The sequence below is a fragment of the Capra hircus genome, chromosome 20, assembly GCF_001704415.2.
Source record: "Capra hircus breed San Clemente chromosome 20, ASM170441v1, whole genome shotgun sequence".
NCBI classification, from domain to species: Eukaryota; Metazoa; Chordata; class Mammalia; order Artiodactyla; family Bovidae; genus Capra; species Capra hircus.
In genome coordinates, this window is record NC_030827.1 from 43,507,523 (window position 1) to 43,531,886 (window position 24,364).

General features: G+C 38.4%; 1 pseudogene; it reads left to right on the forward strand.

The window, feature by feature from the left end:
* Positions 677-24,364, forward strand: part of LOC102186523 — a 145,156-nt pseudogene continuing 121,468 nt past the window's right edge.

Genomic DNA, 24,364 nt, shown 5'->3' on the forward strand with positions numbered 1-24,364 from the left:
CGCTGCAGAGAAGCTCTCTCTCAGCGCGTTGGAGGCGGTGATGTGCTCCACGCGGGGCGGGAGCGCGCCTCAGTGCCGGGGCTCAGGCTTCAGCAGGACAGACTAACGTGTTAGCTCGTGGGTGGACACCAGGACGATTGGTTGGTTATGGCAGTCCATCCATCTCCACCAGGAGGTAGTTGAGCATCTGCCCTCCTCGGAGCTGGAGAAGCAGCTTCTTGCTCCCGGCGTGGATCTCCGCGGTGCACTTGTTGCGGGGCGCTGGGCAGAGGCCTCGCTCCATGGACTCCAGGCGGCTCCTTGCAGGAACAGCACCGGTGATTCGGGAGCTTCTGCCTTGGTCCGCTGGGTCTTCCCAGCATGGCCCGTCCGGCAACAAGGGCTGACTCCTTTTCCCGTCATCCCCAAGATGGAGGGGCATTTCCATAAAAGCCCCCAAGGAAACTGGAATCCTGACCTTGCCTTCGGTATTCAGATCATCTGCAGCGGCTTGAAGTTTCTCTCAAATTTGTCAGTACTTGTAACCTGCATTTGGTACATCAAGGCCACCCGAGGCCACCCGAAAGCCCCGGCTCCATGTTGCAGGTAGACTTTAACCATATCTCCGCGGGGCACTGTCTGAACCCACCTCACTTTGTTCTTAGCCAGCATCTCGTGAGCAAAGTTGGTCTGGAAAATGGTACCCCTGCTGGTGCTGAGCGGATGCAGTAGGCTTCTGAAAACAGAGATGACACAAGGTGAGTAGATGCTCCTAGTACAGCTGGTCTTTCCTATTCATGAACCTTTTCTCCTCTTCATCATCTTCAAGGGTCCTCTCCTTGGACTTATCATTGTTTTTAGTCCTCTGCTTCCTACTTGAGGTGTTAAAATATTAATAGTAAGTACCACCTAGAAGGTTCCAGAGTCTGACTGGATTCTGGAGTAGAGGATTTTTCGGCAGCAATCTATTGATCCCATCAAAGTCAGGTGTTACCAGCTGGCAATTGCAAGGTCTATAGTTTCCACCTCCAACCTAGGCAAGACCGGCCTGAAGCAGGTGGACAAAATTTAGCCACCTCCTCTCACCTGGGTGAAGAGACCTGGTTTCCAGCCCTAGCCTAGAACCTGAAGCCTCCTAGAATATGACCCAGGCCCTGGAGGAGGGACTCTCTTTTTTTCTTTTTTCTTTACTAGTTGAAGTTCTTTTTGTTTTTAGAGCAACTAAAAACATTTAATATAAAGTCTATTTTAAAAAGGAGCATGGTAGAAGTGAAAAGCTCAAACATGATTCACTAGATTATGACAATACAGTTAGGAGCTGGTCAGGGAATAAATAATCCCTGAGCCTAAAAAAAGGTCAAAAGCCATGACCTAATCTGAAAATCAAGCACAGGAGTAAAAAATGAAATAGAGAAATAACAGAGATTCCATGACCTTTGTGATGACATCAAAAATGGTCTAACATGCATGTCATTCAAATGCAGAATGAGAGGACTGAAAGAAGGATAGAAGTACTGTTGGAAATTTAACACCAGTAATTCTTAGAATTTGGTGAAAAGCACAAATGTATAGATTAAAGAAGTACAGTGAGCTGCCAAAGCAATAAGTAAAAGCAAAATATTTAATAAGAATCCTGTATAAAAGTATGTACAGTACTCTTAAAACTCAACAATAAAAGGGCAATCTAAGAAATGGGCAAAAACCTTGGATAGTTCACAAAGAAAGATGTAAACTGTGAAATAAGATGAGAGAAAAGTTCAACATTATTCATAAGGAAAACTTTAAAGTCAAATACACACACACACACACACTAGAAAGGCTAAAATTTAAAAGTCTGTTAACAGCAAATGTTGGTCAGGATTCCTAACACACACACACACACACACACACACACACACGGCTAAAATTTAAAAGTCTTAAAGGTAATTGTTGGTCAGGAATTCTAACAACTAGTTCTCTCATATGTGCTGATAAGACTGTAAATAATACACCTTCTATTACCAAAAAAAAAAAAAAAAAAGTTTGGTTGCCTATTATAAAGGTATATATAAAGGTATATACCTGCCCCTGAAATTCTGCCTACCAAGATCACTGAAATTCCATGTCTACAAATAGTCTGACACAAGAATATCTAGAGCTGCTCTATAGAAGAGTGAAAAATGTGAAGTGGCTCTGCTGTCTGTTCATAGGAAAATACATAAATATTCTGTGGTAAATTCATATCACAAAAATAATGCTCATCAGTAATAATAAACTACTAACACATATCAAAATAGATGCCTCTTGCAAAAATGTTGACAAACGAGTCCAATTCAAGAAATTATGATTTCTTGAAATGCTGTATGTGATTCCAAATGCTATATGATTCCATTTGTAATATATTCTAAAACAGGGAACACCAATCCATGATGAAAAAAAATTATAACAGCACTGGGATGACCCAGAGGGATGGTACCGGGAAGGAGGTGGGAGGGGGGTTCAGGATGGGGAACACGTGTACACCCGTAGCTGATTCATGTTGGTGTGTTGCAGAACCAATACAATGTTGTAAAGTAATTAGCCTCCAATTAAAATAAATAAATTGAAATTTAAAAAAAAAATTTAAAATAGAACAAGAAAAAAAAAGATGAAAGTATTGATGAAAAATAGCCAAATGTTAACTTTATGAGATGATGGAAATATTGTTTTAGTATATGCATTTATCAAAACTCAACAAATTATACATTTAAGCTTGGTTCATTTCCCTCTAATTAAATTTTACTACCAAAATATAAAAAGCCAGTAAACAAATATTGAAGTCTTGTTTGTAGGTCCTTTTTATTTGTTGTTTAGTAGTATGTTACCAATTTTGAAACTGTATTCTGTTTGCTGAGTTCAAGCAAATGTATAATGAGGGCCAGATTTCTCACTGGTTTGGAAGGCAGTTAAAAATGTTAAAAAGAAAAATAAATCTAGAAGGTATCCTAATGTTAGCTGTGTTGTTGTTCAGTTGCTGAGTCACGTCTGATTCTTTGAGACCCCAAGGACTCCAGCATGCCAGGCTTCCCTGTCCTTCACCATCTCCCAAAGCTTGCTCAAACTCATGTCCATTGAGTCAGTGATGCCATCCAACCATCTTGTCGTCTGTCAACCCCTTCTCCTCCTGCCCTCAGTCTTTCCCAGCATCAGGGTCTTTTCCAATGAGTCAGCTCTTTGCAGTAGATACAGAAATATGCATATGTTCAAGTTCTGTTCACCGGTAAGGCATAGAAGCTATGAATATACTCAGTGTCCAGTTTTATTTTCTAAGAACTGTTGCCAATAAAAAAGGGACAAGGAGTGTAGCTAATAATAGGGCTGAGCCAGAGAAAGCGATATGCATGTCTGGGCTATCCTGTAGTTCCAGGCATTAAAACACTAGAGAATCACAGAGGCAGGTCAGGGGAGGGCCACATACTCTCAGAGAGAGCAAGAGATAAAGAATGTTAAAGTAAAAGAGGATACCTGTCAATATCTGATAACTGATGAGTGTGAGAAAAGCATGAAGCAACTTGTCTGTAAATCTGAAATTAAAACAAGATGAAATGTAGTAAAATATATTGTAGTCAATGTCTCAAAAAGAATTGCAAGCCACTAGACTACTGTAGCCAGTATAACTGAATTCACCCCTAGAATTCTGACTGCATCCTTCTTTTAATAATACTTTCACTATGGATGATGCCTATTTCCTACATCCCTGTCACAACCAGTCCCTCAGAGTTCACCTGTTTTCTTCTCCATGTGACTTTTTAGCTGACCATCTTTACACCTGGCTGGGTGGACCACTCAGGTGTAATTTACAAGTGCTTCCCTTCCATTATTCTTACATTTTGGTATGTCTTTTGTTTTAAAGCTCTTTTTAGCTCTAAAAGGCAGAAATACTATTTCTACTGTTGCCAAGCCTCAGAGCTAACTACTTTGTATGAGCCAAGCAGGTGCTTAATATTTTCAGTGTGATTGTTCTTCGTATGAAAAAAAAAAACAAAAAACATATATTAGAAAATTAAGTTTTTTCAGGGTTTGGGTTACTTATAACTTCTTGAAATTGAAACTCATTACTGCAGTTGTGTTTTAATTTGTGAGTTACTTTAAGAGCTCAAACATCAGTCAGTTCATGACATTGCACTTGCTACTCTGTCTTGTAGGATATAGCCTCTACTATGCCATCAAACTTGACTTCTCTGGTGGCCCAGACGGTAAAGCGTCTGTCTCCAATGTGAGAGACCTGGGTTCGATCCCTGGGTTGGGAAGATTCCTTGGAGAAGGATATGGCAACCCACTCTGGTACTCTTGCCTTTAAAATCCCATGGACGGAGGAGCTTGGTGCAGGCTGCTATCCATGGGGTCACAAAGAGTCGGGCATGACTGAGAGACTTCACTTTCAGTTTCACTTTCATGCCGTCAAAACATTTTCACACCTTGATTCTATTTTAATCGCATTCATCGAAATTATCCAACTTCCTGGTCCTTGCCAGATATAACACAGTCTTTGTAAGCAGATAATATTATTATGTGAAAAACTTTATCTTTAGTGGATTCTGTACTGACAAGAGGAGCGAGAGTGAACAGATGCATTCAAACTCCAGTGACCATCTGCTGAGCCCTGAGCAGTTCTCCTGACAGAGGAGCAGTCTACAGAGTGCTTACTCATAAAACACCCATTTTGTGAATGAAATGGTTTTAGTGGTCTCTGAGGCCATCGCTTTGTCACTCTCTGTCAGTACTAAAATTAATGTGGAAATAAAAGTAAACAAAACATCTTTCCTTCCTGTGTTTCCAAAAATTTATCGACTTGTTTAAACATCTAACTCTACTGCAAGCAAACGTGGTTTTATTGTAATTGCATTTAAATCTTGATGGAAAACAGCAACTTCGCATCAAATAGCTTTTCCTTTCTCAGATTATATATACAGGCTTACAACTGAGCTCTAGTCTCCTCTTCAAGTAGAAGACCAGTCTGTTATTTTAATTTTATAGAGGTAATTTTTTCCTCTGGACGTATTAACTGCCACATACTGATTTTGGCATAGAATGACATCACCTGCTAAAACCTGCAATAGTCTGCTAGGGCTAATCTAACATAATACCACAGACTGTATGGCTTAAACAACAGAAATTTGTTTTCTCACAATTCTGGAGGTTAGAAGTCCAAGATCAAAGTTGCTTGGTTTCCACCGAGTGCTATACAGGAAGGGTCTTCTCCAGGCCTCTCTCCTTGGCCTACAGATGGCGCTCTCTCACTGTGTCTTCCCATGGTTGTCCTTTAGTACATGCCTGGGTTCTGTCCCCCTAAACTCCTTCAGAGCCTTTCTCATGTGAGTTATTTCCCTAGATCTAGACTTCACCTTATTCCCATCACTACTTAGTCATTGTATGGGACCACCTTACTCAATTTCTCCTCTTTTATACATTTAATACTTCACCATTTAATGGACTTCTGTTATAAGGTTGAAGGCAATGGCACCCCACTCCAGTACTCTTGCCTGGAAAATCCCATGGATGGAGGAGCCTGCTGGGTTGCAGTCCATGGGGTCACTGAGGGTCAGACACGACTGAGCAACTTCACTTTCACCTTTCACTTTCATGCATTGGAGATGGAAATGGCAACCCACTTCAATGTTCTTGCCTGGAGAATCCCGGGGATGGGTGAGCCTGGTGGGCTGCTGTCTATGGGGTTGCACAGAGTCATACATGACTGAAGTGACTTAGCAGTAGTGTTAATTGCTGGAGATAAAATAAAAAGTAAATTATGAGGGTACATTTATATTATGAGGGTACATTTACCCTCGTAATATATAATTGGGAGATGACCTCTGGTTGTGTTTATATAGGTATGTGTGGCAGGTGGTATTATACAGTGACTGAAAGTGGTAACTGGTGAGTGTCTAAGAAAACTGGTTTAGCTGTAGTTGGTATTAGCCATTCAGTCTTATCCAACTCTTTGCTACTCCATGGACTGTAGTCCACCAGGCTCCTCTAGCCATGGAATTCTCCAAGCAAGAATACTGGAGTGGGTATCCATTCCCTTCTCCAGAGGATTTTACAGACCCAGGTATTGAACCCGAGTCTCCCACAGTGCAAGGCAGATACTTTACCGTTTGAGCCACCAGAGAGAAAGAAAGAGGTCTTAACAAATGCCTCCTCAGAGATATTCTAGTCTACCAGGAGGAGAGCTGCCATCAGCTGAGGTGAAGAAAACAGCAATTGAAACAGGTTTGGAGTCAAGGAGGTTAGAATATCAGTTTTGGAAATGCCAAATTTGATAGGCTAATTAGAAACATTAAAAAAAAAAAGCTGATAGGTTCACACATGTATTAGTCTGAAATTCCTGTAGAGGTCTGGTGGGAGATCAAAACTGAAAGTGACTAGGGTTGTATAAGATCATCAAGAAAATAAATGCAAAGAGAAGACTAAGTCAGTGCACATCAAACAGGAGTGCTTAGAGGATAAAGAATATTCCAGAATTCTTTTTCTGGAGTAAAATAATTTTTACTTTTTCTCTCATTTACCCTCATAATTTTCCCTCGTGGCTCAGATGGTAAAGAATCCACCTTCTATGTGGGAGACCTGAATTCCATCCCTGTGTTCAGAAGATCCCCTGGAGGAGGGCATGGCAACCCACTCTAGTATTCTTGCCTGGAAAATCCCCAAGGAGAGAGGGGCTACAGTCCATGGAGTTGCAAAGAGTCAGACATGACTGAGCGACTAAGCACAACCTTCATAATATATAGTTGGGAGATGACTGAGAAGGAGTAAATTGAAAGGACAGAGGGAAATCAGGTGATGGGAATGTTCTGGAAACTAGTGAAGGAAATCAAAACCAGGTCTTTTGGATTGCAGGCAGATTCTTTACCACCTGAGCCTCCAATGGATTTGAGATGATTGGTATTGTCAAGGGAAATTGTGCAGAAAGGGGAAAACTGTCACCAAAGTTGCATTTTATCAGCCTGTAAGTATTGATTAAAATTATTTAAACCACTGAAAATCTTGAAGGATTTCTCCAGCTTTTCTGAGGAGGAAGATGAGAAAAGGGCTAAAGTTGGAATCTAAAGGGTCCGGCACTGGGTAAAAATACAGCAAAGGCTATTCCTAAACTTTAGGATTTAAAAAATTCTTAAGTTTTATGATATTTCAAACTAAAATTTGATTTCTTATGTTTGGCAGATTTTAACAGCATAGAACCTATTTCCCTTTCCTAAAACTCAAAAGTATACAGGTGAAAGCTTGTGTAGAATAAGTTCTTTCTGATGCTTTAGTATCAAATGTACACTCCAAACTTTTTTCACTTTACCTTTAACTTTATCTTCCTCAAGGCTCTCTTATAAATGCTGAGGTACAACACTCCTTCTCAAGTTTAAATCATTGCCCTGCATTTTCCTTTCATCCCCTAATTAAGGACATTTAATGCAGGCTGCTTCCCTCACATTTTAGAAGCCTCCATCACTGGCATATTCACTTCAGGACCTAGCTTCTCTCTACAGATTAAACTGAGTTTCCTCTTATTGCTAACCCTCCTCCAGGATATCTTCCTGAGCATGAAGTTGTACCTACTTGTGTCTCCTGTGTTGCAGGCCCATTCTTAACCCACTGAGCCACCTGGGAAGTAAATTGAATTGACCTATATCTCCCTATTCTTCCAAGCCCTCACTCCTGGGAAGCCATCATTCTACTCTCTGTTTCTATGTGTTCAGTGTTTTTATGTTTTACTGTAGGTGAGATAGTACTGCATTTATATTTCTTTGATAAACAGTTTTCTTATAATGGATCTTAAGGCAAATCACCACAGGGAAACAGAACAGTCTAAACAATTTAGATATGGGCAGTGGCAAAGATTAGAGTGTTTTTAAATCAGCAGTTCTTGAACTTAAATTTCTGCCTTGCACTTCTGATAGCAAAATAAATGCAATTCTGGCTTCGGATTCTAGCTTCATATTTTTGCTAGTAGGATGCTCCTATTTCTCTCACCCTCAACCTTATCCCACTGGTCAAGCAATGTAAAGTGGTCTTGTAAACTGCGCCCTGTATTCATTATGTCTGAAAAGAAAATTGAATTCAACTCTGATTATGCCAATTAGACATAATGAAGCTGGCGAGGTGTTGGGGGGGGGCTCTCTCTCTTTCTCTCTTTATTAAACACTGAAACTCAAAGGAAATAATTTCTTTCCTAAGTATTGTCTCAAGTCCTACCTTCCTATGGTTCAGGATTTATTTTCTTCAGTCAAGTTTTCTTCTCAAGAAGTTGTAGGTGAGGTGAGATATAGGTGTGCAGTGAGGTACAAAAACTAAAAATATCTCAGTAGACCTTTGAAGGAGATAGATCTTTGTGTGATTAGAGGAAGAGCAATTCTTTACAGTTTTATGATTTTATGATCCTCTTTCCTAGTCAGATTGAGGTATTTATGAAGAAAAAGTGATTGTCTATTTCTTTAGATTTAACTGATTTATAGTTATTTTAAGTATTGAAAACATGCTTAGAGTCAACTAGCAAATGGTTATAAGCCATGTTATACAAATTCTAGCCCTGGACTAGATTCTCAGTTCTTCAAACCTGTCAGTCAGATATCACTAATTCTAAGACACCTAGGGGTAACTGTATGTGTACATACCCATAAGTACAACTACTACATGGATAAGGAAAACAAAAAAACAACAAATGAAACCATCAGGGCCTATATCTACTGGATCAGCAGTAATACTTCTCCATATAGTTTAGTAGTAATATCTCCCATGTAGTTTTTATCTTTTATTTTTTTACGGCTGGATCCACTTCATTCCTGGACTTCCCATGTGGCTGAGTGGTAAAGTATCTGCGCACAATGCAGGAGTTGCAGGTTCCTGGGTCAGGAAGATGCCTTGAAGAAAGGAAATGATAGCCCACTCCAGTATTCTTGCCTCGATAATGCCAATCCAAGGGGTTGCAAAAGAGTCAGACATGACTGGGCGACTAAACAACAGCAACAATACCTAATATATATCCCACTTCATTCCTAACACCAAAATAAAGGCAAATGAATTGAAGATTTACATATAAATATTGAGATATACTTGCTTCGTGTATTTTTGTATTGTTTGAATTCATTTAGCAACACACTTTTTCAAATAATTTTTAATATGGTAAAATATACATCAGTTCAGTTCAGTTCAGTCGCTCAGTCGAGTCCGACTCTTTGCGACCCCATGAATCGCAGCACGCCAGGCCTCCCTGTTTATCACCATCTCCCAGAGTTCACTCAGACTCACGTCGATCGAGTCCTTGATGCCATCCAGCCATCTCATCCTTGGTCGTCCCCTTCTCCTCCTGCCCCCAATCCCTCCCAGCATCAGAGTCTTTTCCAATGAGTCAAATCTTCGCATGAGGTGGCCAAAGTACTGGAGTTTCAGCTTCAGCATCATTCCTTCCAAAGATATCCCAGGGTTGATCTCCTTCAGAATGGATTGGTTGGATCTCCTTGCAGTCCAAGGGACTCTCAAGAGTCTTCTCCAACACCACAGTTCAAACGCATCAATTCTTCGCCGCTCAGCCTTCTTCACAGTCCAACTCTCACATCCATACATGACCACAGGAAAAACCATGGCCTTGACTAGACGGACCTTAGTCGGCAAAGTAATGTCTCTGCTTTTGAATATACTATCTAGGTTGCTCATACTTTTCTTCCAAGGAGTAAGCGTCTTTTAATTTCATGGCTGCAATCACCATCTGCAGTGATTTTGGAGCCCAAAAAAATAAAGTCTGACACTGTTTCCACTGTTTCCCCATTTATTTCCCATGAAGTGATGGGACCAGATGCCATGATCTTCGTTTTCTGAATGTTGAGCTTTAAGCCAACTTTTTCAATCTCCTCTTTCACTTTCATCAAGAGGCTTTTTAGTTCCTCTTCACTTTCTGCCATAAAGGTGGTGTCATCTGCATATCTGAGGTTATTGATATTTCTCCCGGCAATCTTGATTCCAGCTTGTGCTTCTTCCAGTGCAGCATTTTTCATGATGTACTCTGCATATAAGTTAAATAATCAGGGTGACAATATACAGCCTTGACATACTCCTTTTCCTATTTGAAACCAGTCTGTTGTTCCATGTCCAGTTCTAACTGTTGCTTCCTGACCTGCATACAGATTTCTCAAGAGGCAGGTCAGGTGGTCTGGTATTCCCATGTCTTTCAGAATTTTCCACAGTTTATTGTGATCCACACAGTCAAAGGCTTTGGCATAGTCAATAAAGCAGAAATAGATGTTTTTCTGGAACTCTCTTGCTTTTTCCATGATTCAGCAGATGTTGGCAATTTGATCTCTGGTTCCTCTGCCTTTTCTAAAACCAGCTTGAACATCAGGGAGTTCACGGTTCACGTATTGCTGAAGCCTGGCTTGGAGAATTTTGATCATTACTTTACTAGCATGTGAGATGAGTACAACTGCGATAGTTTGAACATTCTTTGGCATTGCCTTTCTTTGGAATTGGAATGAAAACTGACCTTTTCCAGTCATGTGCCGACTGCTGAGTTTTCCAAATTTGCTGGCATATTGAGTGCAGCACTTTCACAGCATCATCTTTCAGGATTTGAAATAGCTCAACTGGAATTCCATCACCTCCACTAGCTTTGTTCGTAGTGATGCGTTCTAAGGCCCACTTGACTTCACTTTCCAAGACATCTGGCTCTAGATTAGTGATCACATCATCATGATTATCTGGGTCGTGAAGATCTTTTTTGTACAGTTCTTCCGTGTACTCTTGCCACCTCTTCTTAATATCTTCTGCTTCTGTTAGGTCCATACCATTTCTGTCCTTTATCGAGCCCATCTTTGCATGAAATGTTCCCTTGGTATCTCTAATTTTATTGAAGAGATCTCTAGTCTTTCCCATTCTGTTGTTTTCCTCTATTTCTTTGCATTGATCGCTGAAGAAGTCTTTCTTATCTCTTCTTGCTATTCTTTGGAACTCTGCATTCAGATGCTTATATCTTTCCTTTTCTCCTTTGCTTTTCACCTCTCTTCTTTTCACAGCTATTTGTAAGGCCTCCTCAGACAGCCATTTTGCTTTTTTGGATTTCTTTTCCATGGGGATGGTCTTGATCCCTGTCTCCTGTACAATGCCATGAACCTCATTCCATAGTTCATCAGGCACTCTATCTATCAGATCTAGGCCCTTAAATCTATTTCTCACTTCCACTGTATAATCATAAGGGATTTGATTTAGGTCATACCTGAATGGTCTAGCGGTTTTCCCTACTTTCTTCAATTTAAGTCTGAATTTGGCAATAAGGAGCTCATGATCTGAGCCGCAGTCAGCTCCTGGTCTTGTTTTTGTTGACTGTATAGAGCTTCTCCATCTTTGGCTGCAAAGAATATAATCAATCTGATTTCAGTGTTGACCATCAGATGATGTCCATGTGTAGAGTCTTCTCTTGTGTTGTTGGAAGAGGGTGTTTGCTATGACCAGTGCATTTTCTTGGCAAAACTCTATTAGTCTTTGCCCTGCTTCATTCCGCATTCCAAGGCCAAATTTGCCTGTTACTCCAGGTGTTTCTTGACTACCTACTTTTGCATTCCAGTCCCCTATAATGAAAAGGACATCTTTTCACGTGTTAGTTCTAAAAGGTCTTGTAGGTCTTCATAAAACCATTCAAATTCAGCCTTTTCAGCATTACTGATTGGGGCATAGACTTGGATAACTGTGATATTGAATTGTTTGCCTTAGAGACGAACAGAGATCATTCTGTTGTTTTTGAGATTGCATCCAAGTACCGCATTTCGGACTCTCTTGTTAACCATGATGGCTACTTCATTTCTTCTGAGGGATTCCTGCCCGCAGTAGTAGATGTAATGGTCATCTGAGTTAAATTCACCCATTCCAGTCCATTTTAGTTTGCTGATTCTTAGAATGTCGACGTTCACCCTTGCCATCTCTTGTTTGACCACTTCCAATTTGCCTTGATTCATGGACCTGACATTCCAGGTTCCTATGCAATATTGCTCTTTGCAGCATCAGATCTTGCTTCTATCACCAGTTGCATCCACAACTGAGTATTTTTTTTGCTTTGGCTCCATCTCTTTATTCTTTCTGGAGTTATTTCTCCACTGATCTCCAGTAGCATATTGAGCACCTAATGACCTGGGAGTTCCTCTTTTGGTATCCTATCATTTTGCCTTTACATACTGTTCATGGGGTTCATAAGATTTACCATTTTAGCTATTTTAAGTGTACATTTCAGTGGCATTAGTACATTTACCTTGCTGTGCAGTTATCACCACTATCCATTTTTTTCCAGAAATTTTTATATTCCCAAATTGAAACACTGTACCCATGAAACTGCTCTCCATTCTATTTTCACCCAATTCTGCTTTTTGTTTCTGTAAATTTGACTACTCCAGGTAATTCATATAAGTAGTACTGCACAGTATTTGTACTTCTGTGGCTTATTTCACTCAGCAGTATTTTTTTTAGTGTAAATATCTTTATGATACATCCATGTTGTAGCATGTGTCAGAATTTCCTTCCTTTTTTGAGGCTGAATAATATTCCATTCTGGTTTGTCTATCGATTCATCTACTGATGGGCATGTGGGTGGTTCCCACATTTTGGGTATTGTGAATAATATTACTATGAACATAGGTAGATAAGCGAGGAGAGAGCAGAAAGTTCCTCCTCCCAGCTTCACCCTACTCCATCCCTGTCCATAAGTCAGGAAGAGAGTTCTCACCAGAAACCAAATTGGCCAGAAACTTGAACTTGTAGTATCCAAGAACTGCAAGAAAGTAAACTTCTGTGTGTGTGTGTGCAGTCACTCAGACCTGTACTACTCTTTGTGACCTATAGACTGTTGCCCGCCAGGTTTCACTGTCTATGGGATTTTTCAGGCAAGAATACTGAAGTAGGTTGCCATTTCCTCCTTCAGGAGATCTTCCCCACCCTCAGTTCAGTTCAGTTCAGTCGCTCAGTCATGTCCGACTCTTTGACACCCCATGGACTGCAGCAATGACAGGCTTCCCTGACCATCGCCAGTTCCTGGAGCTTGTGCAAACTCATATCCAGGGGATCTTCCCCATCCTAGTTTAAACCATATGGTTTTGATCTTATTCCACTCATTATTCTATGATGAAATTTTGTATAAATTTTGTGTACATTTTCATTAGAATTAGTTTTTCGTAAAGTCTTTAAAGAGGAATGATGATGGTTAAATGCTTCTTTAATTAATGTTCACTCATCTATTTCTCAACAAGACAAAATAAAGCCTAATCAATCTGCTGCTGTAAAAATTAATGTCTTAGGTTTAATGATATAGGGGCAGTTCTTCCTGATAATTGTATTTATGTCATTCTTTAACTTTATTCATACCTTAATTTTATATTGAGCTAGCTTCTAAAATCTACCATTGAAAAGAATGTGAAAGCTCCTGAATTAAGTTCTCTAGGGCAGCCCGTTCACTTCCTCCGAAGGAGAATGAAGTACGCATGTGATTGTGAAAGGATGATGTTCTTTATTTTTTTGTGAAGTAAATTGCATTTTGTGGTAGAGACAGGAGAACTCAGTCCTTTCAGAAATTGGCTGAACAAATTAAATCAGAATTTTGTTCATGCCACCTCTTTGATTTCCCCAGTCCTTCTTAACTTTTCCTTAATGAATGTTGTCCTTTGAGCTATAACTCTTCTGCTACAGAACATGCCAGCTCAAGTGAGGGTGGTAATTTCCTAAGGGGACTTGACTCAGAGAAATCCCAACAAAAAAACTAATTTTAAACTTAATGTTTGTTATAAATCACACCTAAGAAAGCAAGGGGAGTTTTCCTTTTAAATGCTATTGAGACCAGGGTAAGCTAGAAAGGACTTTAGTAGTTGGAAAAGCAAGGTTGACACTCAGAAGAAAACATCTTGTGTTTATTTTATTTTGTGCTATTCTGTGGTAAGTTAAGAAGTCTTTTAATTTATCCCCCCTTAATATATAATATTAATAATTTTATTAGGTGAACATATGAGCTGCTCTCCTCTTCAGAATGCTGCCAATAAGGAGGGAGAAGGGTGGTAATGCTTTAACCAGCAAAATAAAAATAAAATCCAAGAAGTCCTTTAACTTATTTTAAGATGAAGCAAAAAGAATCAGGTGGTGGCTTTTTTTCTTTTAAACAAAATAACATTATTTTTGTAACCTGAAATGAGAAATTCTAACCACTGATGAAGGCAAAAAGAAGACAACACCCTCTTCCAGAAACACATTTGTAATTAAATTGCTAAGAATCAGTAATACATCTCCTTTCCCCTCCTCTAGGCATTCCTTTTGAAGATCTTTCATCACATATATTTACTGCAAGGAAAAAATGAGGCTGGACAAATGAGTACACCAATGTTTAATCATTCATAATTTTTCTAGTCTAGTAAAACTTCCCTTCATAAGATCGAGTGAAGGATGGCACATCATGATAGGAAGCATTTCAAAGCCTGTAGTCAGTGTCAACATTAGGACAAAACCTCCAGAGTTTATGCACATCTAGTGTAAACCTCATTCTTGTTTTAATTAAAAACATCATACATTGACATTTTGTGGTTTTGCATGTACAGATGCAAGGTAGATGGTTCCAGCCTTTAAAAAATTTGATATGCAATAAGTAAGTGATATATTGAAATACATTAAAATAAACGTGTGTTACTACTCATTTCTGTATTTACATGTTTATGCTTAAACATATATAGGAAGCTGTACTGGCAGATAGAGACACTGTTTCTAAGGATTGACAGATTTCCATGTGTGGGTTTTATGTCTCTGGGAATGTTGCTTAGTCTTTCTAAAATGTATGTTTCAGTATACACACACACACGCTGCTGCTGCTCTGTACTGTGCTCAGTCGTGCCCGACTCTTTGCGACTCCGTGGTCTGTAGCTGACCAGGCTCCTCAGTTACCCAATAGGTGAACCCCCCATCCCCTACTTCTGGCAACCACCAATGGCAATGATAGGCCCACAGATGATACTAGATACAGATTTCCGCCATGGCTATTTTTGAACTTTAACAATTATTAATATTGTAAGGGCTTATAGAAGACAGTCTTCACAGGGAATTTCTAAAGTTGGATATACTAATAATCCCTTCTCTCCCCTATACTTATTAATGTTGACATGATTTTAAAATGTTCTTACTTCTCAGTGCAATGCCTTATTTGATACTCAGGTGTAAGTCCTAATTAGATTAAGCTCATCCTGGTAATATGGTAATCAATGGTATGTACAGCAGCATCAATTTGGCAATGGCAGCAGAGAGCAAGTCCTCTGGTAAATGCTAGGAAACTTTTTCTCATTATCATAAAAAATGAATTTCTACCTACAGCAAACATTGTCCTATTTGAATGTGACATATAAAAATGAAACAGTCATCTTTTAGAAACATGAGAACTCACTTGAAAAAATAGAAAGACATAATCATGAAATCAAAGTGCAAAGAAAAAAATAACCAATTCTGAAATAATTCTACCTCTGTATATTTTACTACGGGAGATCTTTTTGTTCTTAAATTTTAGTTCCTTTGTGTGGGATTTATCTTAAGTGGAAAGTTAAGTAGTTTCACCCATTCATCAGAAGCAAGGGGCTAACTTCAGTATTTGACTTTTGGAGGCTAGTCATTTCATTTATGGCACTTCCCCTGTGGCTCAGCTAGTAAAGAATCTGCCTGCAATGTGGGAGACCTAGGTTTGATCCTGTGTTGGGAAAATCCTCTGGAGAAGGGAAAGGCTGCTGCTGCTGCTGCTAAGTTGCTTCAGTCGTGTCTGACTCTGTGCAACCCTATAGACGGCAGCCCACCAGGCTCCTCCGTCCCTGGGATTCTCCAGGCAAGAGCACTGGAGTGGGTTCCATTTCCTTCTCCAATGCATGAAAGTGAAAAGTGAAAGTAAAGTCGCTCAGTCATGTCTGACTCAGCGACCCCATGGACTGCAGCCTCCCAGGCTCCTCTGTCCATACTCACTCCATTATTCTGGCCTGGATAATTCCATGGACTGTATAGTCCACGGGGTCACAAAGTGACGACTGAGCAACTTTCATTTCTTTTATCAGGTGTAAGACATTTTAAAAGAGTCATTGTGTATGCCTCAGAATAGAGACTGCATAATCATCAAGCTGTAGCATTAGGGAAAGCGGAAAGCCAAATTCAAGATATTGGTGTTTCTTGGTCAATTCATACCAAGCATCTATATGCTTTTTTTTTTTATATTGTAAAAGTAAAGATAAATATTCTGACTGAAATAATGTCCAATCTTTGTTAAATAAAATATTTCATATGTAACTATATATTTATAATGTTCATTATCTTGACTGTTACTATCATGAAATGTTCTGATAATTTTGTCTCAAACAACTTCCATTCAGGATGTGTGTATATGTGTGTGTGTATTACTTTTAAAAATAGCTACAGACTTTTGTTCATAGCAACTAGGTAGATTAAGTACCCATCTTTATACGAAAAACAACAAGAATGGTGGCTAAAATATATTTAACTTAATCAGTTGGAAAGAAGGTGTAGAATATTCAAAAGCTAAAACCTCATTGTAAGAGGGATGCAGAGAGCTTACCAGAGAATTAAAATTTTCTTTTGCCTTGAAAACATTTGATAAAACTTACTAACTTTCAGTCCACTGTGGATAAAACCCATAGCCTACTGAATTGTGTGAACGCTCATAAGAGACCCTTTGCTCCATTAAACTTGGATACATAAGAATCCTTACTGAAACAGTTAATTATAATTGCCCAATCTTATTTCTAAAGTATACACAGTTCATGACTTCAAGGAGAAGAGCCTTATATATAAACTTTGACTTTCAGGAGAGGAACATTTGTTTGTTTGTTTGTTTCTTTCTTTAGATTTCATAATCGCAAGTCAACATCACAGCAGGTTTGCATATCAAATTCACACTGTCTGGATATAAGGCAATCTCAGGTGAACAATTTGTTATAGATGACATTGCCTTCATGTGAAATGTAGAAATGGCAGCAATTTCTCTCCAGACTAACTACCTTTGACGCTGGCCTCAAATTTTTCCTTAAACAGGTCTCATAATAAATGAGCTCATGGTGTAAACAATCCAATCAAAAAATGAGCACAGGACCTAAATAGACATTTCTCCAATGAAGATAGACAGATGGCCAAAAGGCACATGAAAAGATGCTCAACATCACTAATTATTAGAGAAGTGCAAATCAGCATTACAATGAGATATCACTTCACACTGGTCAGAATGCCCATCATAAAAAAGTATACAAATAATGACTTCTGAAGAGGGTGTGGAGAAAAGGGAACCCTCCTACATTGTTGGTGGGAATTTAAATTGGTGCAGCCATTATGGAAAACAGTATGGAGTTTCCTTAAGCAGAGTAAAAATAAAGCTACCATGCTGCCAAGTTGCTGCTAAGTCTCTTCAGTTGTATCCGACTCTGTGCGACCTGGGTATATATCTGGAGAAAATCATAATTCAAGAAGACACATTCAGCTTGTTGTTCATTGTAGCACTGTTTACAATAACCAAGACATGGAGCAACCTAAATGTCCATTGGCAGCTGAATGGATAGAGAAGATGTGGTATATATACACAGTAAAATATTACTCAGCCATTAAATGGAACTAAATAATGCCATTTGCAGCAACATAGATGGCCCTGGAAATTATGCAAAGTGAAATAAGCAAGACAGAGAAAGACAAATATTTGATATCACTTATATGTAGAATCTAAAAAGAAATTGATACAAATGAGCTTATACACAAAATAAAAATATACCCCCATACAGAGAAAACAAAATTATGGTCACCAAGGGGGAAAGGAGGAATGATAAATTAAGAGTTTGGGATTAATGCATCCACACTACTGTATGTAAAATAGATAACCAACAAGGGCCCACTGTATAACACAAATTATACTCAATATTTTTAATAACCTATAAGAGAAAAGGGTCTGAAAAAGAACAGATATGTGTATATGTATATATGACTATAAATATATAGGGTATATGAAATTTAGCATATAAAATACATAAAACATATTTTATTGAAATAGGAAAAAATGTAATAGAGCATATCAAAAGGGCCAAAATAATGTCATCATTCAGTTACCAATATAGACAAATATGTAAAGAGGATTAAAGAAAAAATAAGGAATGTCAAGAAAATGAAATAAAATGGTATTCTGCAAATGTAAACATAAAATAAAGATATATTAATTAAAATTTATATCACTAGAAAAACTTAAATTTATTTCTCAATAATTTCTAAAAATGACCCTAAAGAAGAACTTACTAACATTGTAATAATATATTCAGTTAAATCAATATTACAGTTGTTTTCTCGTTTCTAAGTCATGTTTGACTCTCTTATCATTTAACAAATGAACAGGCCTAGATTTGTTTTCAGTGAATTTTACCAATTTCATAAGTTTCAAGCTTACTCAAACTATTTTAGAGCCTTTATCTTATGAGAAGTACAGCCTTGACCTAAAGACCCATGAAGACATAAACAAATTTAAAAATTTATGCTAATTTCATTCATGATTATGAATGTAAAAATATTAAATTAGACATTTGTAGTAGAATCATGAATCTGGAAATAAAATTGGATTTATTTCAGGATTGCTAGGTTTATTTAACATTATAAAATTAGATGATCTAATTCACTAGCATGTTAGCAGAATAGTAATTCATAATGTTTATGTAATAGGCCACAGGATAATTTATTCATAAAATTTCTCCATCTATGACAAAAAGTTAATCTAATTATTAAAGGGTATTTCCTTTGCCTGATAACCTTATCAGAATAATTAAATTGTATCTTGTATTCAAAAATATTATGGTTTTTTTTGCGCTCACTTAACAGTTCACTTTGGATTCACATTGTTGAGCAGCTATCCCTTAGTGACCTCAGGGGTCAGTTGCTTTCTCTCTCATCATGTGTTTGTTTTTTAATTGGAGTATGATTGCTTTACAATGCTGTGCTAATTTCTGCTGGGCAGCAAAGTAAATCAGCTAAATGTATACATATATCCACTCTGTTTAGATTTCCTTCCCATTTAGGTCACCACAGAGGATTGAGTTCCCTGTACAATACAGTAGGTTCTCATATGTTATATATTTCATATATAATAGTACATATGTGAAAGCCCCAATCCATCCAACTGCTTCTCTGCCTGGCTATTGTATATAGTGCTGCAGTGAATATTAGGGTGCATGTATCTTTTTGAATTGTGGTTTTCTTCAGGTATATGTTCAGAAGTGGGATTGCTGGGTCACATGGAAGATCTGCTGGAGAAGGAAATGGCAACCCACTCCAGTATTCTTGCCTGGGAAATTCCATGGGCAGAGGAGCCTAGTGGGCTACAGGCCATGGGATCACAAGAATTGGATATGACTTAGTGATTTAACCACAACCTCCACCATAGAGGTTCTATTTTTAGTTTTTAAAGGAATCTCCACACTGTTCTCCACAGTGCCTATACCAATTTATATTCACACCCACAGTGTAATATAAAGAACTTCTCTCTACACCCTCTCTGGTATTTATTATTTGCAGATGTTTGATGATGGCCATCCTCACTGGTGTGAAGTGATACCTCATTGTACCTTTTATCTGCATTTTTATAACAAATAGTGATGTCATCATATGGTTATAAAATAAGATGAACTTGTATTATTCAAAATGGGGTATCTTTGGGAGGACTGGGAGGACTATTAATCATTCTGTTAAAATGCCAGGTTTAAGTCATTTTTGCCTCAGACAAACTAGTCTAGTTGGTCATCCTTCAAAAGGATCATTCTTGGTCGTAGCAATTTCTGTCTTTAGGGTGGGTCATAGAATATCAAAGAATACAAAGATTTAACCTGAGGAATTTATTTTATTTTATTTATTTATTTTTTAATATATATTTATTTATTTTAATGGGAGGTTAATTACTTTACAATATTGTATTGGTTTTGCCATACATCAATATGAATCAGCCACAGGTATACACGTGTTCCCCATCCTGAACCCCCCTCCCTCCTCCCTCCCCATACCATCCCTCTGAGTCGTCCCAGTGCACTAGCCCCAAGCATCCAGTATCATGCATCGAACTGTTGAAATTTTTCATACGGCTTATGGAACTGCAAGCTTGACTAGGAAATTTGGTCAAACATTTGTTCATAAAGTAGGAGAGGATAGATTTTCATCAACAGTCATTGGTCTTTGCTATATATATCTAAAAATATGAAGCAAATATTATACTTAATCCTGAAATACTAAAAGAACGGTAACTCAAGATCAAAAGAAAAGCAAGGTTACACAATCTTATTTAATAGTATTTTGGAAATACTACCCAGAGATGAATGAGATATGAGGTACAAAGATTTTAAAGGTATTCAAAAGTGTTATTATTTTCCAATAATATGATTATTTTTATAGAAACCCCTAAATGCTATACATAAAGTATTGTGTGTTAGTCTCTCTGTCGTGTCTGACTCTTTGTGATCACATGGACTGTAGCCCACCAGGCTTCTCTGTCCATGGAATTCTCCAGGCAAGAATATTGGAGTGGGTTGCCATTGCCTCCTCCAGGAGATCATCCCAACCTATGGATCAAACCTGGGTCTCCTGCATTGCAGGCAAATTCTGTGGAGAATTTTATGTGGATTCTGGATACAAAATTGACCTTAAAAATGCCACCATTACCCCAACGGTAAATGTAATTAAAAACCACATAGATGATTTGTTTCAAAGCATAAACCAAATGAATATACCTAACAAAAGCTGTATGCAACCAGTAGAGAAAATATTTTAATAAACCTTTATGATAGGATCGCAAAGAGTCAGATATGACTGAGCGACTGAATAGCATCAACAAAAAAGACCTACATAAACTGAGACATATAACATGTTATAGATTAGAAGAATTTAAATTAAGATGTCAGTTCTTAAGCTGTCCAATAGATTTAATCTGATACATATTAAATAAAATCCATAATAAAATAAAGTTAAAATCTGCAAAGAATTTCTCTCAACAATTTGAATTATACACGCACATACACACACAAACGTGTGCATTGTGTACATGGAAAAGCAAATAGCTCAAAATGACTAACATATCACTTACTTCTGGTAAACTATTTCAAAGAACACGTAGGAGCATTTGTTATACTTTATTATGCTATGTAGTTTATTTGCCCCTCCCAATATTTTCAGTCAGTTCAGTTGCTCAGTCATATCCAACTCTGTGACCCCATGGTCTTCAGCACAACAGGCTTCCCTGTTCTTCACCATCTCCTGGAGCTTGCTCAAACTCCCAGTATTTTAGAGGAATAATAAAAATGTTGACTAGCTTAATAGGTCAAATATTCATGTACAACTGTGCATGAGAATTCTGCAAGTAATCTGACCAGAAAACAGTCAAGGATTCAGATTGATATTTTTCATCTGTAGAGACTAGAAATGCAAACAGAATTCTGTTTCACAGATCTTTATCACCTAATACTGTTCTCTTGAGTTATAGACTTGTGTACCATACACACACCTGTCTCTACATAGAAATTGTGTGGAAACTTAAATTTGCTTAAAATTGAATACATTATGTGTCCGTCTTCCCTTTTCATCACACAAGACCTAATTCAACCATATGTCAAAATAAATACTGGGATATCATTCCAAAATCTTTCTTTTCCTTCTCCCCTCCTACCATCTCTCCTGCAGTATAAAAATCAATCACTGCCGGAAAATAGATGCAACAATAACATATTTTGTCATCCTATCTGCCATTTTTAAATCCCTACTCACTAATTCAGGCTATTATCATTTCATGATGATTACTGAGACTCCAATTTGTCTGCATAGTTATGTCCCTTTATCAGTATTTCTTACTGTGTATTGAGTACAGTTTTTAAATCAGAATTAATTAGGTCACTCCCCTTCTTTCAGTTTTATAGTGTTCCAAGTGTTTTCAGGAAATACAGTGTTGTTGTCCAATTGATAAGTCATGTCCAACTCTTTGTGACCCCATGGACTACAGCATTCCAGCATTCCTATCCTTCGCTGTCTCCTGGAGTTGGCTCAAATTCATGTCCACTGAATCAGTGACTATCATAACTATCTAACCATCTCATCCTCTGCTACTCCCTTCTCCCTTGCCTTCAATCTTTCCCAGTATTAGGGTCTTTTCCAGCGAGTTGGCATCTTTATATCAGGTATCCAAAGAGTTGGAGCTTCAGCTTCAGTATCAGTCCTTCCAATGAATATTCAGGGTTGATTGACTTTAGGATTGATTAGTTTCATCTCCCTGCAATCAAAGGGACTATCAAGGGTCTTCTCTACACCACAGTTCAAAAACATCAGTTCTTTGGCACCCAGCCTTCTTTATGGTCGAATTCTCACATCTGTAGATGACTACTGGAAAAACCATAGCTTTGACTACATGGACTTTGTGGGCAAATTGATGTCTCTTCTTTTTAATATGCTGTCTAGGTTTATCATAGCTTTCCACATCTTTTATTTTTTTAATAAAATTTTATTTTTACTTTATTTTACTTTACAATACTGTATTGGTATGGGGATACATTGACATGAATCCGCCACGGGTATACACGAGTTCCCAAACATGAACCCCCTCCCACCTCCCACCCCATATCATCTCTCTGAATCATCCCTGCACCAGCCCCAAGCATCCTGTATTCTGCATCAAACGTAGACTGGCAATTTGTTTCTTACATGATAGTATACATGTTCTAATGCCATTCTCCCAAATCATCCCACCCTTTCCCTCTCCCTCAGAGTCCAAAAGTCTGCTCTACACATCTGTGTCTCTTTTGCTGTCTCACATACAGGGTCATCATTACCATCTTTCTAAATACCATATATATGTGTTAGTATACTGTATTGGTATTTTTCTTTCTGGCTTACTTCACTCTGTATAATTGGCTCCAGTTTCATCCATCTCATTAGAACTGATTCAAATGTATTATTTTTAATGGCTGAGTAATACTCCATTGTGTATATGTACCACAGTTTTCTTATCCATTCATCTGCTGATGGACATCTAGGTTGTTTCCATGTCCTGGCTATTATAAACAGTGCTGAGCATCTTTTAATTTCATGGCTGCAGTCACAGTTTGCAGAGATTTTGGAGCCCAAGAGGATAAAATCTGTCATTGTTTTCGTTTTACCTCTTCTTTTTGCCATGCAGTCATGGGACTGGATGCCATGATCTTAGTTTTCTTAATGTTGAGTGTTAACCCAGCTTTTTCACTTTCTTCTTTCACTTTCATGAAGAGGCTCTTTAGTTCCACTTCACCTTCTGCCATTAGATTGGTATCATCAGCATATCTGATTGCAGATGATCCTGGAAATCTTGATTCCAGCTTGTGATTCATTCATCCTGGCATTTCACATGATGGGCTCCAAAATCACTGCAGACGGTGACTGCAGCCATGAAATTAAAAGACACTTACTCCTTGGAAGAAAAGTTATGATGAACCTAGATAGCATATTGAAAAGCAGAGACATTACTTTTCCAACAAAGGTCCGTCTAGTCAAGGCTATGGTTTTTCCTGTGGTCATGTATGGATGTGAGAGTTGGACTGTGAAGAAAGCTGAGTGCCAAAGAATTGATGCCTTTGAATTGTGGTGTTGGAGAAGACTCCTGAGAGTCCCTTGGACTGCAAGGAGATCCAACCAGTCCATTCTGAAGGAGATCAGCCCTGGGATTTCTTTGGAAGGAATGATGCTAAAGCTGAAACTCCAGTACTTTGGCCACCTCATGCAAAGAGTTGACTCACTGGAAAATACTCTGATGCATGGTAGGGATTGGGGGCAGGAGGAGAAGGGGACAACAGAGGATGAGATGGCTGGCTGGTATCACTGACCCAATGGACATGAGTCTGAGTGAACTCTGGGAGTTGGTGATTAACAGGGAGGCCTGGCGTGCTGCGATTCATGGGGTCACAAAGAGTCGGACACGACTGAGCGACTGAACTGAACTGAACTGAACTCAGCAAAGAAGTTAAATAAGCAGGGTGACAAACAGCCTTGGTACACTCCTTTCCCAATTTTGAACCAGTCCATTGTTCCACAGCCAGTTCTAACTGCTGCTTCTTGACCTGCATACAGGTTCATCAGGAGACCGGTAAGATGACCTCGTTCCCCCATCTCTTTAAGAATTTTCCACAGTTTGTTGTGATCCACACAGTCAAAGGCTTTGGTATAGTCAGTGAAGCACATGTTTTCCTGGAATTCCATTGCTTTTTCTGTCATTCAGCAGATGTTGGTAATTTATTCTCTGGTTCCTCTGCCTTTTCTAAATCAGCTTGTACATCTGGAAGTTCACAGTTAAACCACTGAAGCCTAGCATCAAGCTTTTGAGCATACCTTGTTATCATGTAAAATTGTATGG